Source organism: Lolium perenne, chromosome 6 (assembly GCF_019359855.2).
Source record: "Lolium perenne isolate Kyuss_39 chromosome 6, Kyuss_2.0, whole genome shotgun sequence".
Taxonomy (NCBI): Eukaryota; Viridiplantae; Streptophyta; class Magnoliopsida; order Poales; family Poaceae; genus Lolium; species Lolium perenne.
The window spans coordinates 261,323,396-261,342,579 of NC_067249.2; positions in this window are offsets into that span (position 1 = coordinate 261,323,396).

Sequence of the window (19,184 nt, forward strand, 5' to 3'; positions counted from 1 at the left end):
GCTATGCGCATCACACCTTCCTCTTGGGGTTCCCAACGGACGTGTCAACTGCACGCATCAAGCAAATTTCTGGCGCCGTTGCCGGGGAGATCAAAACACGCTGCAAGGGGAGTCTCCACTTCCCAATCTCTTTACTTTGTTTTTGTCTTGCTTAGTTTTATTTACTACTTTGTTTGCTGCACTAAATCAAAATACAAAAAAATTAGTTGCTATTTTTTACTTTATTTGCTATCTTGTTTGCTATATCAAAAACACAAAAAAAATTAGTTACTTGCATTTACTTTATCTAGTTTGCTTTATTCACTACTGCTAAAATGAGTAATCCTGAAGTTGAAGTTCGTACATTTAAGCAACGAGGGGGAGAATGTCTAAGAGATGCCTGGTATAGAATTAGTGATGCCCATAATAGGTGCATTAAGAAACACTCCACCACTATCCTACTCAGGAATTTTTATGTTGGTATCTCTAGCTGGAATAGGTATGTTCTTGATAGTCTCGCGAAAGGTAACTTCCTAAGTACTCCTGCATTAGAAGCTAGCTGCATTATTGAGAGTCTATTTAGAATACTTCCTATCGATGAAGTTAAAACTGAAATCTCTTTTGAAGATGTTATGAAAAAATTGGAAACCATAGAGAAAATTTTTCCAAGTATTAAAGCTAAATTGGAGATGTTACTTGATAAAACTGATGAACTTGATAAATCTTTAGGAGAAATTGATGAAAGAATTAGTGTCCTAGGAACTTGTGTTGTCCATGATGATCAAATCAATAGGATTGACGAACTTGAAAAAGCTATGGGAGCCTTGGGTTCAACATTTTCTTCTCTTAAATATAAGGAGAAAGCTTATGTGGGTAAGGAGCAAAAGTTTATGTACGTCTCTAAAGTGCCTAAACCAAAGAAGTATTATTATAGGCCTAAAATTGACAAAGCCCTTAGTACCACTACGGATGGGGGAGCTCATGATAACGATGCACCATCTCTTGATAACACTTGATACACACTTTCTGCGCCTAGCTGAAAGGCGTTAAAGAAAAGCGCTTATGGGAGACAACCCATGTTTTTACTACAGTACTTTGTTTTTATTTTGTGTCTTGGAAGTTTTTTACTACTGTAGCAACCTCTCCTTATCTTATTTTAGTGTTTTGTTGTGCCAAGTAAAGTCGTTGATAGTAAAGTTCATACTAGATTTGGATTACTGCGCAGAAACAGATTTCTTTGCTGTCACGAATCTGAGCTGTTTTCTCTGTAGGTAACTCAGAAAATTATGCCAATTTACGTGAGTGATCCTCAGATATGTACGCAACTTTCATTCAATTTGAGCATTTTCATTTGAGCAAGTCTGGTGCCTCGATAAAATTCGTCAATACGAACTGTTCTGTTTTGACAGATTCTGCCTTTTATTTCGCATTGCCTCTTTTGCTATGTTGGATGAATTTCTTTGATCCACTAATGTCCAGTAGCTTTATGCAATGTCCAGAAGTGTTAAGAATGATTGTGTCACCTCTGAACATGTTAATTTTTATTGTCCACTAACCCTCTAATGAGTTGTTTCGAGTTTGGTGTGGAGGAAGTTTTCAAGGATCAAGAGAGGGAGATGATACAACATGATCAAGGAGAGTGAAAGCTCTAAGCTTGGGGATGCCCCGGTGGTTCACCCCTGCATATTCTAAGAAGACTCAAGCGTCTAAGCTTGGGGATGCCTTCTTCATCGACAACATTATCAGGTTCCTCCCCTGAAACTATATTTTTATTCCATCACATCTTATGTGCTTTTCTTGGAGCGTCGGTTTGTTTTTGTTTTTTGTTTTATTTGAATAAAATGGATCTTAGCATTCACTTTGTGGGAGAGAGACACGCTCCGCTGTAGCATATGGACAAGTATGTCCTTAGGCTTTACTCATAGTATTCATGGCGAAGTTTCTTCTTCGTTAAATTGTTATATGGTTGGAATTGGAAAATGATACATGTAGTAAATTGCTAAAATGTCTTGGATAATGTGATACTTGGCAATTGTTGTGCTCATGTTTAAGCTCTTGCATCATATGCTTTGCACCCATTAATGAAGAAATACATAGAGCATGCTAAAATTTGGTTTGCATATTTGGTCTCTCTAAAGTCTAGATAATTTCTAGTATTGAGTTTTGAACAACAAGGAAGACGGTGTAGATTCTTATAATGTTTACAATATGTCTTTTATGTGAGTTTTGCTGCACCGGTTCATCCTTGTGTTTGTTTCAAATAAGCCTTGCTAGCCTAAGCCTTGTATGGAGAGGGAATACCTCTCATGCATCCAAAATACTTGAGCCAACCACTATGCCATTTGTGTCCACCATACCTACTTACTACATGGTATTTCTCCGCCATTCCAAAGTAAATTGCTTGAGTGCTACCTTTAAATTCCATCATTCTCCTTTGCAATATATAGCTCATGGGACAAATAGCTTAAAAACTATTGTGGTATTGAATATGTACTTATGCACTTTATCTCTTATTAAGTTGCTTGTTGTGCGATAACCATGTTTCTGGGGACGCCATCAACTATTCTTTGTTGAATATCATGTGAGTTGCTATGCATGTCCGTCTTGTCTGAAGTAAGAGAGATCTACCACCCTATGGTTAAGCATGCATATTGTTAGACAAGAACATTGGGCCGCTAACTAAAGCCATGATTCATGGTGGAAGTTTTAGTTTTGGACATATATCCTCAATCTCATATGAGAATAATAATTGTTGCCACATGCTTATGCATTAAAGAGGAGTCCATTATCTGTTGTCCATGTTGTCCCGGTATGGATGTCTAAGTTGAGAATAATCAAAAGCGAGAAATCCAAAATGCAAGCTTTCTCCTTAGACCTTTGTATAGGCGGCATGGAGGTACCCCATTGTGACACTTGGTTAAAACATGTGTATTGCGATGATCCGGTAGTCCAAGCTAATTAGGACAAGGTGCGGGCACTATTAGTATACTATGCATGAGGCTTGCAACTTGTAAGATATAATTTATATAACTCATATGCTTTATTACTACCGTTGACAAAATTGTTTCATGTTTTCAAAATAAAAGCTCTAGCACAAATATAGCAATCGATGCTTTCCTTCTTTGAAGGACCATTCTTTTTACTTTTATGTTGAGTCAGTTCACCTATTTCTCTCCACCTCAAGAAGCAAACACTTGTGTGAACTGTGCATTGATTCCTACATACTTGCATATTGCACTTATTATATTACTCTATGTTGACAATTATCTATGAGATATACATGTTACAAGTTGAAAGCAACCGCTGAAACTTAATCTTCCTTTGTGTTGCTTCAATGCCTTTACTTTGAATTATTGCTTTATGAGTTAACTCTTATGCAAGACTTATTGATGCTTGTCTTGAAGTACTATTCATGAAAAGTCTTAGCTTTATGATTCACTTGTTTACTCATGTCATTTACATTGTTTTGATCGCTGCATTCACTACATATGCTTTTCAAATAGTATGATCAAGGTTATGATGGCATGTCACTCCAGAAATTATCTTTGTTATCGTTTTACCTGCTCGGGACGAGCAGAACTAAGCTTGGGGATGCTGATACGTCTCCGACGTATCGATAATTTCTTGTGTTCCATGCCACATTATTGATGATATCTACATGTTTTATGCACACTTTATGTCATATTCGTGCATTTTCTGGAACTAACCTATTAACAAGATGCCGAAGTGCCAGTTGCTGTTTTCTGCTGTTTTTGGTTTCAGAAATCCTAGTAACGAAATATTCTCGGAATTGGACGAAATCAACGCCCAGGGTCCTATTTTGCCACGAAGCTTCCAGAAGACCGAAGAGGAGACGAAGTGGGGCCACGAGGTGGCCAGACTACAGGGCGGCGCGGCCCAAGCCCTGGCCGCGCCGGCCTGTAGTGTGGGCCCCTCGTGCCGCCTCTTGACCTGCCCTTCCGCCTACTTAAAGCCTCCGTCGCGAAAACCCCAGTACCGAGAGCCACGATACGGAAAACCTTCCAGAGACGCTGCCGCCGCCAATCCCATCTCGGGGGATTCAGGAGATCGCCTCCGGCACCCTGCCGGAGAGGGGATTCATCTCCCGGAGGACTCTACGCCGCCATGGTCGCCTCCGGAGTGATGAGTGAGTAGTTCACCCCTGGACTATGGGTCCATAGCAGTAGCTAGATGGTTGTCTTCTCCCCATTGTGCTTAATTGTCGGGTCTTGTGAGCTGCCTAACATGATCAAGATCATCTATCTGTAATTCTATATGTTGCGTTTGTTGGGATCCGATGAATAGAGAATACTATGTTATGTTGATTATCAATTTATGTCTATGTGTTGTTTATGATCTTGCATGCTCTCCGTTACTAGTAGATGCTCTGGCCAAGTAGATGCTTGTAACTCCAAGAGGGAGTATTTATGCTCGATAGTGGGTTCATGTCTCCGTGAATCTGGGGGAGTGACAGAAACCTCTAAGATTATGGATGTGCTGTTGCCACTAGGGATAAAACATTGGTGCTATGTTCGAGGATGTAGTTACTGATTACATTACGCGCAATACTTAATGCAATTGTCTGTTGTTAGCAACTTAATACTGGAGGGGGTTCGGATGATAACCTGAAGGTGGACTTTTTAGGCATAGATGCATGCTGGATAGCGGTCTATGTACTTTGTCGTAATGCCCAATTAAATCTCACAATACTCATCATAATATGTATGTGCATTGTTATGCCCTCTCTATTTGTCAATTGCCCAACTGTAATTTGTTCACCCAACATGCTGTTTATCTTATGGGAGAGACACCTCTAGTGAACTGTGGACCCCGGTCCAATTCTCTATACTGAAATACAATCTCTTGTAATCTTGTTCTACTGTTTTCTGCAAACAATCATCATCCACACTATACATCTAATCCTTTGTTACAGCAAGCCGGTGAGATTGACAACCTCACTGTTTTGTTGGGGCAAAGTACTTTGGTTGTGTTGTGCAGGTTCCACGTTGGCGCCGGAATCTCTGGTGTTGCGCCGCACTACATCCCGCCGCCATCAACCTTCAACGTGCTTCTTGACTCCTACTGGTTCGATTAAACCTTGGTTTCTTACTGAGGGAAACTTGCCGCTGTGCGCATCACACCTTCCTCTTGGGGTTCCCAACGGACGTGTCAACTGCACGCATCAAGCCACACCAGAAGAATTACAAGCATATCAATATAGACTTGCACGAGCTGCAAGGGAATTGGAAAAATAGGCAGCCGAGCTAAACAGAAGAAAGGAGGCAGCCTCTGCATCAAGTAGGCGAAGGGCAGAGCTGAGTTGACAATCTAGAACTTCGGGAGATAGCCACAGAGAAGCTCAGAACAGAGCAAGATCAAGGTTACAAAACATACCTGAAGGAGAAAGAGAGCACTTGGTGCAAAACCTCGACATGTCTTTTATGTCGATAGACACGAGAGGGAACATCATACCCAAGACACCAGAAGCTGGGTATATGGCGACACAAGCTTTCATCCTTGCATCCAAACCACCCCCAGGAGATCCAAGGGAGGCACTGTACAACATGGCAATGGCAGGAGTTGGAGCCATGGGAACGGCGTTTGTGACAACACCTCCCGAAGGAACAGCAAGGCAAAATAGTCCACGACCTGCGGCAGCAGCAGCGGCAGCTCCCGAAGGACCAAGTGGAGCAAGGGACACGGCAGCACAAGCAAGGGTCGACAGAGCGCGACAAAGCAGGAGGGAACATCGGCAGTCCCCAGAATTAAATGACGAGGATATGTGCGGCTTGCCGTGCTTCATGAGGAGAGTGCGAAAAACTCGAGTCCCTTCGGGATTCAAGTTACCTGATAATTTCAAAAAATTCGACGGCCTTCAAGACCCAGAGGATTGGCTAGTTGATTATCTCGAGACAGTGAAGCTCACAGGAGGAACCAGAGCAACAGGTATGCAAAGCATCCAGGTGCATTTGAGTGGAGCCGCATAATCTTGGATAAAGAAACTTCCTCCAGGATCCATCGACAGCTGGGAAAGCTTCGAGGACGTGTTCGTCAAGAATTTCCGGTCCACGTGCAAAAAACCTACGTCGTTAGAGGAGTTGAGAGCGTGCCGACAAAAGCCAGACGAGCCAATGAGAAAATATATCCAAAGGTGGAACATCATCAAAAACTCGGCAGAAAATATATCTGACGAGAGAGCGATAGATGCGTTTGTCGCAGGGATCAGGCGTGGAGATTTTGTCGAGGATTTGGGAAGAACCAATCCAAAGACAGTATCTGCTTTAATGGAAATAGCAAACAGGTGGGCAGATGGAGAAGATGCTGTTCACAACAAACGGCATAGGTCGCCAGAGGAAGATCGCGGTCGAAACTATCAACCAAGGCGACGATTTCCTCGGCAGTACCCGAGTTACGACGCTCCAGGTCAAATTTCGGCAGGCTTCCGAGCGAACACAGGAGGAAACAATAGAGATGATTACCAGAGAAGCAATGAGCAACGAGGCGACAACAGAGATGACTCTCGAAACAACAGGCAGAATAGCGGACCAAGGTTCCAGAGGCCTTTCGTGTCTCCCGAAGAGATGATGAATGGGCCGTGTCAGATGCACTTTTTCCTCGACAGCAACGGAAAAAGACAGTCAGGACATCTGCAGAAAGATTGCCGCAATTTCCAGGGAATGTTAAGGTGGGCAGGGCATGCTAATGCTCAGGCAGCACAGAGAAATCCTCGAGAACCCAGGAGTGAGATTCACTTACCACCTCCTCCCGCGATTACGGACGACAATCGACATCAGCTCAGAATAGCGGCAGCACCTCCACCACCGCCCTACGTTGATCCTAACTCTAACGGAGCAGTCTCGATGATTCAGAAGGGAAGGCCATCCAATAGGACTCAGAAAGTAATTTCGCTGCAAGTATTCATGGCAGAAAAAATGCCTCCACCAACAGTTGAGTACCTTAATTGGTCAGGGCAAGATATTGGCTTCACCATAGCAGATCATCCACAACAAGTTCCTCGACCAGGGCAGTCAGCACTTATCCTACCAGCAGTCATCGCAGGGTTCGACGTCTCTCGCGTGTTCATAGATGGCGGCAGCAGCTTAAACCTTATGTATGCAGATACACTAAGGAAAATGAATATATCCCTAGCAAACCTGAAACCAACGGACACGAGGTTCCATGGTATCACACCAGAGAAGCCAAGTTATCCGCTGGGGAAGATCAATCTCGACGTTCAGTTTGGGACTCGAGAAAATTACAGAACCGAGAAGTTGGAGTTTGAAGTCGTAGATTTCCCGTCACAGTACCACGCTCTGTTGGGACGACCAGCATATGCTAGATTTATGGCGGTACCACATTATACATACCTGCTGTGGAGGATGCCTGGACCTAAGGGACCAATCACAGTCAAAGGAAGCTTTGCTTTAGCCGATAAATGTGACAAGGAGTTTCATCGGATATCAGAAACTTTCGGGATGCAAGCTGAGTATTTGGCGTCAAGGAGTATGACTGACTACGACGTGCTGCCAGACGTTGGAAGGCCAAATAAAGAATCAACTTTCAGTACTGAGAAAAATTCTAAGGAGGTGCAGATTCACCCGACAGACCCGAAAAAGACGACGTCCATCGCAAACGACATGGACCTCGCATAGGAAAGCGCGCTCGTCGAGTTCCTCCGTGAGAACTGGAAAATCTTCGCATGGTGTCCAGCTGACATGCCAGGAGTACCCAGGGAACTTGCCGAGCACCACCTAAATTTGGATCCACTAGCGAGACCAATCAAACAACCTTTGCGGCGTTTTTCGGAACCAAACCACAAGGCTATGCTGTCAGAAATTGATCGACTAAGAGAAGCTGGTTTTATCAAGGAGCTGCACACAGAGGCCACATGGGTGGCAAATCCGATCTTTGGTGCCGAAGAAAAACACTAAGGTCCTTCGCATGTGCGTCGACTTTACGTGTCTCAATAAACATTGTCCAAAGGATCACTTTCCCCTCCCGAGGATCGATCAAATTATCGACTCCACGGCTGGATGTGAACGTCTTTCCTTCCTGGACGCATATTCTGGTTATAACCAGATCAGATTAAAAGAAGAAGATGAAGTAAAAACAGCGTTCATCACACCTTACGGTGTGTTTTGCTACAGAACAATGCCCTTTGGTCTGAAAAACGCGGGAGCAACATATCAGAGGATGATGCAGAAGTGTTTGGCGACACAGATTGGAAAAAATGTACAAGTATACATCGACGATGTTGTCATAACGTCAAAAAAGGGGGCGACGCTGATCGAGGATCTCAAGGAAACCTTTGACAACCTCGACAAATTCTGCCTCAAGCTGAACCCGACGAAGTGCTCCTTTGGCGTCCCAGCAGGAGAACTTCTGGGGTTTCTAGTTTCAGCAAGAGGAATTGAAGCAAATCCCGACAAAATACAAGCTATCGTAACAATGAGGAAGCCAACAAAGTTGAAAGAAATACAGCAACTAACTGGGCGAGTCGCAGCTTTGAGCAGATTCGTCGCCAGGCTGGGAGAAAAAGCGTTACCATTTTACGCTCTGATAAAGCAAGGGGAGAAATTCCAGTGGAACGAAGAAGCTGATAGAGCTTTCGAGGATCTGAAATGCACAATCTCGACACCACCAATCTTGGTGGCGCCGAAGGAAAAGGAACCTCTCCTGCTGTACATTGCAGCCACACCCCAAGTGGTTCGCACGGTGCTAGTTGTCGAAAGAGAAGAAGAAGGAAAACTCCATGGAGTGCAAAGGCCGGTATATTTCATCAGTGTAGTTTTATCGCCTTCCAAACAGCGGTACCCGCAGTACCAGAAACTAGCATATGGAGTAATTGCAACGGCAAGAAAGTTGCGCCACTATTTTTCGGCACACCCGATAATAGTAGTCAACGAAGCACCTCTTTCAAATATACTGAACAATCCAGAAGCTACAGGGCGTGTCTCCCTTTGGGGAATAGAACTTTCCCCTCGGGACATCACGTATGAAAAAAGAAAGGCAATCAAGTCACAAGTTCTGCCAGATTTTATTGCAGAGTGGATGGAGCTGCAAAACACGGGACCCCCAGATTTGTCGAGAACTTGGACCATGAACTTTGATGGGTCCAAGAGAGTAGAAGGAGCTGGCGCAGGAGTGATACTTATATCACCTGAAGGCGACAAGTTAAAATACGTCCTCCGGATGACGTTCCCTAACGCATCCAACAATGAAGCAGAATATGAAGCCCTCATACATGGGATGAAGATGGCGAAAGCTTGCGGTGCAACTCGACTAAAAATCTTTGGCGACTCACAATTGGTGGCTCAGCAAGTTATGAACCAATGTGACGCAGTCAATGATAGCATGATAGCATACAAGGAGGTGTACAATGAGCTCGAGAAGCTGTTTGATGGATGCGAGGTAAATCACATCAGTAGATTGAGCAATGATGAAGCCGACGTTCTCGCAAACATCGGGTCGCAGTGCCTTCCAATCCCGCCAGGCGTATTTTGGGAAGAAATAGCGGAGAGATCCACGAAGCCGAAAAAGGTGCAGAAAAAAGCAAAGGAAGAAAAAACTTCGGCGCCCCTCAAGGAAGCCATGGAGGACGAAGAGGACCAAGAGCTGGTGATGATGGTAGAAGTTCCTTGGATGCAAGCGTACATATCATATATCCTCAGGAAAGAAATACCCGACGATCCAGTTGAGGCAAGGCGAGTTATTCGACGATCCAAAGCTTTCACAGTGGTCAAAGGGGAGTTATACAAGCGAAGTATTTCAGGCGTCTTGCAAAGGTGCGTCACACTCGAAGAAGGAAGAATAATTCTGAAGGATGTACACGAAGGAATATGTGGCTACCACGCGAGTAGTCGAGCTATTGCAACCAAGGTTTTTCGGGCAGGATTCTATTGGTTGACAGCAATTGAGGATGCCAAGGAAATAGTACGAACCTGCGACGCGTGCCAAAGATTTGCCACAAAACCTCACTCTCCGGCGGCAGAACTGATGCCAATACCATTGTCGTGGCCCTTTGCCCAATGGGGACTTGATATGGTGGGCAAGTTGCACAAAGCTTCGGCAGGAGGGTATGAGTACCTGTTGGTCGCTGTCGACAAATTCACCAAGTGGGTAGAAGCAAAGCCAATAAATTCACCAGATGCAGCGTCGGCAATAAAGTTTGTGAAAGGCCTCGTTTTTCGGTTTGGAGTGCCTCATAGCATTGTCACAGATAACGGTACAAACTTTACGTCCAAGGAATTCAAGGAGTACTGCGCAGAAGTAGGCATTAAATTGCACTTTGCGTCAGTTGGGCACCCGCAAACCAATGGTCAAGTCGAGAAAGCCAATGGTATCATCTGCAACGGCATAAAAAAGCGTCTGCTAGGACCGCTTGAAAAAGCTCGGCATACCTGGCCAGATGAATTTCCAAGTGTTTTGTGGAGCATCCGAACAACACCAAATACGGCGACACAAGAAACTCCGTTTTTTCTCGTCCACGGAGCCGAGGCAGTATTACCAATTGAAATAGAGCATGATTCTCCAAGAGTAACAGAGTATGACGAAGAAATATCACGAAAAGCTCGGGAGGATGATATGGACGCACTCGATGAAGCTCGAGACGAAGTACTTTCATGAGTCACCAAATACCAGCAGGACCTCAAAAACTACCACAGTTGACGGTTAAGGCCAAGATCTTTCCAGGTCGGAGATTTGGTATTACGGTTAAATCAAAAAAGTACTGAAAAGCTCGAATCACCATGGCTAGGCCCCTACGTCATCACGGAAGTCATCGACGGAGGAGCATACAGGATCAAGCACAAGAAGATGGGGGCTCCCGAGAAAAACCCCTGGAACGTGGCGCAGCTCAGGCGGTTCTACGCCTAGAGTCGAAATATAGTCCTCCTTTGTAAAAATACAATGTACTGAAACGCCCGCGAGTTTTCAGACGCACTCTTTTCCTTTTCGGGGCACCGAGTGGGGCCGGAAAAGTTTTTAATGAGGCGGACTCGCGGTGCTGCAATATAATAAAGATAGTGGAGATATACTTCTTATTCTTCGACACGCTCGGGGGCTCAATGCCTTCAAGTTACAAAATACATACAATATAGATAAAACTAGACTTACCGAAATATTTCGCCTTGGTACAATAATACCTCGCCAAATATAAACATCGGAAGCTAACAATTATAAATATAGTATATTCGTCAAAATCTTATTGCTTTGGTCTGAAAACCTCGCAACAAAAATATAGAACTTCGACATCAAGACACTCGGGGGCTTGTAACCCATCGGTGGAAAAATAAATATATCTCCTTACGACAAGAGGAAAAAGCTTCGAGATAGCAAAACAGTATAAAATCCAGCCAGAGGCTCGGGGGCTCCAACAATATAGGCCACTTTACAATATAAACAAATTCTTCGGAACAAAAAAAAAAGATCAAAACAATACAGATATAATTTCTCGCAATATAGTACAGCTCAATCAAGGCCTAAGATACTATCTATGGATAAACCTCTGGTTGTTTTGTGTTCAGCATAGGTCCCCTTGACGAAGAATTCTGAATCCATCCGAAGAAGTTCGTCCATCATCGACTCGGCCACAGGAGTCAACATTTCATTGATTGTGTCAATATCATTTTTTCGCCGCGATTTCTTGGCCAAGCAATCAGCAACAATCTTCGTCAGGTCCAACTTGGGATGGCAAATGTTTATCATAATCATGGCGAACCTTGCTCCAGCAGTCAATTGAGCTCGCACAAAATTATGAATGCGAGGGGCATCTCTAAATTTCTCCAGCAGTCCAGGAAGAGTTTTTGGAGCTTCATCTCGAGGAAATAAAGTCTTGTAAACCAGGGTCAAGGTTCTCGTGCAAAAATTAAGAAATTCGCGCACCTGGCAAGCGCGATCTTGGAACCTAACAATTTGTTGCGTCCGTTCAGGGGTGGCCCAGAACAGACAGCCATGGTTAAGAGAAAGATTGACGAGAAGATTTGTTCTGACATTCACTCTTTCATCTTCAGCGGCAGCGTCAAGAACAGATCCTATTAAGCGGCAAGGCAAGAAATTTAAGGGGAGGCACAGTAAAGTAAAAAAGAAGCAGTATGAGGTTGCAAAAACATACCTAGCATATCCGTGCTAGCTTCAGACATTAGCTCGAGCATGCTATTTTCTCGAGCAGTAGCCTTTTCAGCTTCCGACACAGCAGCATCCTTGGCAGCTATGGCCTCTTTGGCTTGTTGGAGAGCAATTTTCTCTCTTTCAGATGCTTTTCGAGATTGTTCCATCATTGCCAGAGTTTGCTTTTTCATGGATTGAAGCTGTTGTCGAAGTTCTTGCAAATCTTGCGACAAATGTTTGCTTGTAGAACCTTCGATGAGGTTATCATCGACTAGCATTTTCTTCGAGAAGGAAGAAGCAGGTGAAGTATCGGCAGAACAAGGGTTGGCGGAGTAGTTATCAAATATTAACTGGAAAAGAAAGTCTCAGGATCAATGATAGTGCAAGGTAGAATTTCATTGATCTTCAGGAAATTTACATGGATATTACAGAAGAAAGTTCTCCAAAAGGACTACTAAGATAATTGTCGCCAAAACTAATATGGCGAAAATAACAAAAGAAGCAGAGAAAGCAAAAGAAGAGGCATTCAACTAGACCTCCGGCCTTGATGAGCTAGGAGTTGCAGATGGCTTGATCCCGAGATAGGCCAGGATTTTCTTCGTGTTGGGCTTCGCCGCCTTGATCAATGACCGCCATTTTGTTTGTTCTATCTGCTCGGTGTCGCCAACTTTCATCCAGTCAACAGTTTGTTGGCTGTCAGTGACCAAGGCAACGGTGCTCTCGACAGCAATCTTCATGTTCTCCTGGCGCATCTTCAGTCCAAGATCCTCCGGTGGATTGAAGTTCTTGGCAAGGGCAAGAAAAGTCTTGGGCTCCTCTTTCTTCGGGAAGAAGTAGGGGAACAGACTCGATAATCCTGCGTCAGCATGCGCCATGCCTTCGCGAACTTCGGTTCCATGAAACTCCAGATAAGAGGGTGCGTCAAGGAGAGGATCATCGGCGGGATTTTCTAGATCAAATTCTTGGTTTGTTTTACCTGCCGCAGAAAATATATGTTGGTCGACAGCAAGCAAGGAAAAGCAAGCCTAGGAAAGATAGAAGGGATTGACAAAGTTAACAAGGAAGCGTCGATTTTGCGTGTTCAAGCGCTTAATGATCGCCTGTTCACGAGTAGCCTGTGCGGCCTTGTGCTCGTTTAAAGCAGTTTCGGCATCATCAAGCCTCTTTTGCAGATCGTCGACACTAGCAGCTTTTGCCTTGGCCTTCTCAGCCTCTGCTTTAGCTTGGCCAGCGTCAAGTTCAGCTTTCTTGCGAGCCGTTTCACTTTGCTCCAGTTTCTGAGCAAGAGTGTCGACAAGCTTGTTGGCTTCTGCAAGTTTCTCTGCCAAGATAGTATAGAATCATTAAAATTGCGACAACATAGGAGCAAGGAGCTATAAACAAGGGTCAACAAAAAAGTTATTACCTTCAGTCTTGCTGGCATACTCACGGTACCCAATGAATTGGGCACCGATGCGAACAAGCTCTTTGATCATAGGCTGCCAAAGAAGAATAAAGAAAGAAAACGTCGGTATGGGAAAAATATGAAGGCATGAAAAAGCAAACAGAGGAAATATAGATAATGACAAGAAAACCAAGAACTTACATCATCCAAGAGAGAATTGGAGGAGCTACCCAATTGGAGGGTAGGTTCCGGGATTGTTTCAACTCTTGTCCTTTTTGGTGAAGGGACAAGAGGGCTTGAAGGAGGAGTGGTGGCGCCAACGTTCTGTTGAGGAGGCGAGGATTCTTCTCCCTCCACTGGCATCTCCGAAACAATTAAAGTATGTGACGTGCTCGTCCGAGCAGCCACATCAAGAGTTGGTATTTCTTCCTCATCATCACTGTGATTAAAAGTCGACAGCATAAAAAGCAAGACAGACGAAAATCTTCGGGTACAAAAAATAAGGAAAAATAAAAGCGACTTACGAGCTGATGAGGGATTCAAGATATGGATCATAAGTTGCCTTCTGACGTGAAGGACCAACTTCTTCGGCTTTGGAGGTGCCGGAATCATCGACATCATTCCTCTTCCTTTTGTTCCTTGGAGAAACAGCAGGAGGAGGAGATTGCGCTGACGCAGTGCCTTCGGAGGCAGCATCCTTTTCAGAAGATCCCGCAGATTTTAGAGAATCCACGGGTTCATTCACAAAAGAGGGGGCCTCTTGGTTGTCATCAGTGACAACGGCCCTTTCTTCGACTTCTCCACCTTTAGGAAGAGGAGGAAGCGAGACAAGATTTGGATGGTTCTGTAAAAAAAAAATAGGAGAAGATAGCAGACAAGGAGTTACAAAAAAGATAGCAAAGCAATAACAAATCAATCGACAAAGGTCACCTTGGGAAGTGGATTGGCGGCGCTGAATGGTTTTACACGGCAAGAAGAAGGGACAGGATCTTTTTTGCTGAGAGACGAGATTTTTCGGACAAGCTTTTCTAAATCCTTGACCTCTAAATCCGCTGACAACCGATCTGCGTCCTTGTCGCCAGCATATTTCCAGAGAGGGTATTTGCGAGCCTGAAGCGGCTGCACTCTAGTCCTAAGAAAATATGCCGTGATTTGGATACCTGATAACTCTTTGCCGCGAGTATTTTGCAACTCATGGATGCGAGTCATCAAGGCCTCTGTCGACATCTTTTCTTCTTCGGTAGCCTCTGCGTCCCAGGAGCGGCGGTGAAGAATTTTTTCGGCGCCATCGAAAGGAGGGATGTTGTCTTCAGCACATCCATGGTTCTCCTCCTGAATGTACAACCACTTCTTGCGCCACCCTTGAACGGAGTCAGGAAGTTTGACGTCGAAGTAATCGACGGTGGGGCGAATAGAAATAACAACGCCACCTATATTATAGGCGATGTTGGGAGAGCCATTACGGCGACAAAAGAAAATGCACTTCCATAGCGCCCAGTTAGGCTGGACGCCAAGGAAGGCCTCGCAGAGGGTGATGAAAATGGAGATATGAAGGATGGAATTGGGCGTGAGGTGGTGAAGTTGCAGACCGTAAATAAAGAGCAGTCCGCGGAGAAAAGGATGAATGGGGGCGGAAACACCACGGATGAGGTGGTCGACAAAACTTACCCGATACCCCATTGGAGGGGTTGGGTAGCTTTCCTCGCTAGGGAAGCTCAGCGCGTTGGGCTTCTTGCTGATCCCCAGCTTCTTCAGCAGATTGATGTCCTGGGTGGAAATCTTGGACCTTTCCCACTCCGCGGTTCCCAGATCCACGGCGGCCATTGATGATTCCGGCGTGCTGTGCCTGGTCAAACGACGCGGTGGCATCAACAATGGCGATGGAATGCAGCTTCGAGAAGATGAGCTTAGGGGTTTGAGGAGCGCAGGAGGAGGTTTTGCAGAGGAGAGCAGAGGTGCGGCGTGAGCGGAAGTGCTCGAGTAAGAAGAAGGAGATCTTATATAGGGGTGCGGCGAAATGGCGGACTGTTGGATGGAAAAAATGCGTGGCAGATGATAACCACGTGGAAGTAGGGGTAAAAAAGTATTTTAACATTGGAGAAGTTACGGTACGTGCGCCAGAAAAAGCGGAGGACGTGTGTCCCCCACTTGCACGACGTGTCAAGATAGTGGATCAATTGGGCCCGCAAGGCAGCGGGAGGAGACTTCTCGCGATTTTTAACTCGCAATCGTGGCTATCGTCAGCAATAACGTCACCTTGACAGAAGAAAAAATTCGCCTTGACAGCTTCATAAAAGGCGACATGGAAAAGTAATGCTGAGCCTTTGATCAAATACAAGTTTTTGATCAAATGCTCGGGGGCTACCTTGAAAAAATGAAAAGATCAAGAAAGACAAAATAGAAATGGCGTGAGCCTATGATCAAATACAAATATTTGTTCATAGCCTCGGGGGCTACTCCCATCGGGAGCGCTGTTCGCGCACCCGAGAAATTATAAAACTTCGGGAGATAAAAGAAAATATAGCGGCATAAGGCGTGGAGCCTACAACCAAGTACAAGTCCTTGGCTGTAGCCTCGGGGGCTACTCCCATCGGGAACGCTGCTCGCGTGCCCGATGAAATCATAAAAAAAAGGAGAGAGAAAGAAAGAAAGAGAAAAAGAAAGATAGCAGAGCAAAAGAGTATATTTCGAGTTAAAAATAACTCTGCATATACTCCCATCGGGAGAGCAATATAAGTCATCTTTGACTCAATAAAATGTGCCATTCCAACAGCCGAATAAGCACTCGACAATATATTCTCAGAACGCCAAAGTTGCGATCAATTTCTGAATGCCGCAAATTTGCGAAGGTAAGACCCCAGATCCATTCTGTGTGGCGTGGCGCCGTCTCTGACGTCGGTTTGCTACTTTTATCCGTATCAACAGATACGAAGAAAAATCCTAACGGACGCGTTAGGTACCCGATAAATTTTACTGGGACTCGACAGAATGGTAAGACCTTAAGCGGCACCTGTCGAAGTCTACACCAGTATCCCGAGATCATGTCCAGGGACGTGATCTTGAAGTAGGTTTTTACGGATTGCCACTAGAGCAGTTAACTAGTACCTGATCCGTCAGATGAACTAGCCCCAACTACCATTATCCCTGTACAATATAGAAGTTTATGCGAAGAAATATAGAAAAGTTAAAGTTGTCAAATAAAAATAAACAGTGGAGATTTTCCCTGACTCTACGATTCAAGCAAAATCTCGGGGGCTACTGACATAGGCATCCCAAATGGGCCTGCCGAAGATAGTACCCGGGGTTTGCTGAAGGCCCACTACCCGAAGAATAAGAAGATTCGGAAGCCCAAGATATTATTAAGGAAAGCTAGAGTTGTAATAGGAAGTGTTATTTGTAATCTTGCGGGATGAGTTAGAAACCTTTCCGGACTCTGTAACTTGTACAACACGAATCTCTCGGCTCCGCCTCCTATATAAGGGGGAGTCGAGGGACGAAGAAAGCATCGAATCATTGTCTTTCAAACCCTAGTTTTCATAATCGTCGAGTAATTTTCAGCTGAAACCTTCGAGATCTACTTGCCCTCTACTTCCAACTAAACCCTAGTCTACAATCCGTAGGCATTGACAAGTTAATACCTTGTCACACGGTCTTGATAAATTTCAAAAATATTACATCGTCAGGCAGGAGACTCCCCTAAGGCCTTTCGGGGCGAACCTGACAATCCAAAATGTGCATCACATATAATAAACAAGCTCAAAAATAGTGAAATAAGGTAAAGTATTAATTTATTAACCGAATTTTTTTAGACAAGCAAATAAACAAGCTCAAAAATCTTGGCATTGATGTGGTGTCCATCGTGTGCACATTTTTTTAAGTTGAAGCTCAACAAGTGCACCAACTAACACGAGCTTGATTTTTTATTGGACCTTTTTATAACGGTCATGTCTATTTAGGCATGGCCTATTCTAACACTCTTCGTCGTGCCTCTTCGTCGTGCCAGGGCCAACAACAACCTTTTTTTACTTACCCACTAAACCATGCATTGCACTATGTTTTAGCTAACGAATTGAAGAAACGAAACAAAACGGATAAAATTTGGCCAAAAACGTGTTGCGCCTTGTGTTCAGGGGTAAGTCCAGCAACAAATCATCCATGTCATTAGGGTTGCAAAGCTTTTCAAAACTTGCAATGTGTAACAACTAATGATTAGAAAACAGACAAAACCGAGAGCAATTACACGAACATAAAAAACTGCAGCTGCTTCTTGAGTTGGATAATTTGCCTTAAGTGCCTGTTGACCTTCTTTAATTCTTCCTTCACTTCAGCATCCTCCACCACAGAAACAATGTCAGACCCCAATTTCTCCACCACCAACAGTAAATTAAGCTCCTCGAATGTGCCCCTTCAAATGAACCGCACCCTCCACTTGAATCCTCTCAATGTACTCATCCAACGGCTCAAAAATGGATGCATTTCTGCAGATATTGAAATCGAAAAGATGAACCCTAAATACCAAATCCGAAGAAAAAATAAACTGGGAGAAATGAGAGAAAAGGGCTGATGAAGAACTCAAATCTAACCTTTCCCGTCTCTGACTTGCTCTCGCATTTCTCAAATTCGTGTCCATTGTTGACATTCTTCTCCAACATTGTGACCAAGCACTTTAGGGGCATGATGCATGGGCAGTCAGGCCATATGGTCATCGGCACCGCGCCATACCTCGGCCATGGGTGGGGGGGGGGGGGTCGCAATGCTTCGTCGTCGAAGAAGAAGATGAATAAGGGGAGACAATGAGGGTGGTGGGCGGGCACGTGCACGCAGAGGTTTCGGGCTCCTGTATTGTGCTAAGCTGAGCTGGACTAGTTGTGGGACCCGTCGGCGAGGTAGATATTAGGTGGATCTCACGCTAAGTGGACAAGGTGTGGGTCCAGCGCCGAGATAGATAAGTTGTGGATCCCACTTAGGTCACGTGATCCAAACGGATAACGATCTTTCTTGCGCTTAAGACCCCTTGCAGAAGATGAACACCAACTGCACATCCACCAGGCGCATGGATCGACATGATGATGATAGAAGATGTATTAGGAAACCTTTGCAATACGTGCATTGTTGACTTTTACCAACTAGTACACACTTGTGCTAGAGAGTATGGTGCGGCGTAAAGCCGTGGTGGCCAGGAAAAGAACCCATTTATAGAAGTCGCAGGATGAAAGCTAGTACTAAACGAGCAACTGGCTGGTCAGGAATATTTTGGAGTTCGTTTTAATTAATTAGTTTTGAAGCCTACTTGTGCCGGGATCGGAGATGGCAGAAAGGTTTAAGGGTTAATTACGTATCCACCAGCTTGACGCAAGGACAGCTACCATGAGCAAGTGAGCAAGTGGCTGCACAGGACTGAATGTTTAGAAGTGTTTAAATTAGGGTGCATGCAGAGATGGCCCTAGATCGAGTAGAGAGGCAAAGACTGCAGGCTAACAAAACCGAAGCCCGACTTGCCGTATTCTGCCTCCGGTAGCCTGCTGGGTCTGGAGCCTGTAGATGTGATAGGAGGAAGTGAGCATCACCTGGCTTTGTTCATTTAGGTTTGTGGTAAGTAAGTTTGTTTTCACTTGTTTGCATTACTTTTTTGCTACCTTTGCGTCAGATTCCAGTTATGCTAGGATGTATTCTTTTGTTTTCTCTCCCTTTGATTTGTGCTCATGTTGGGGTA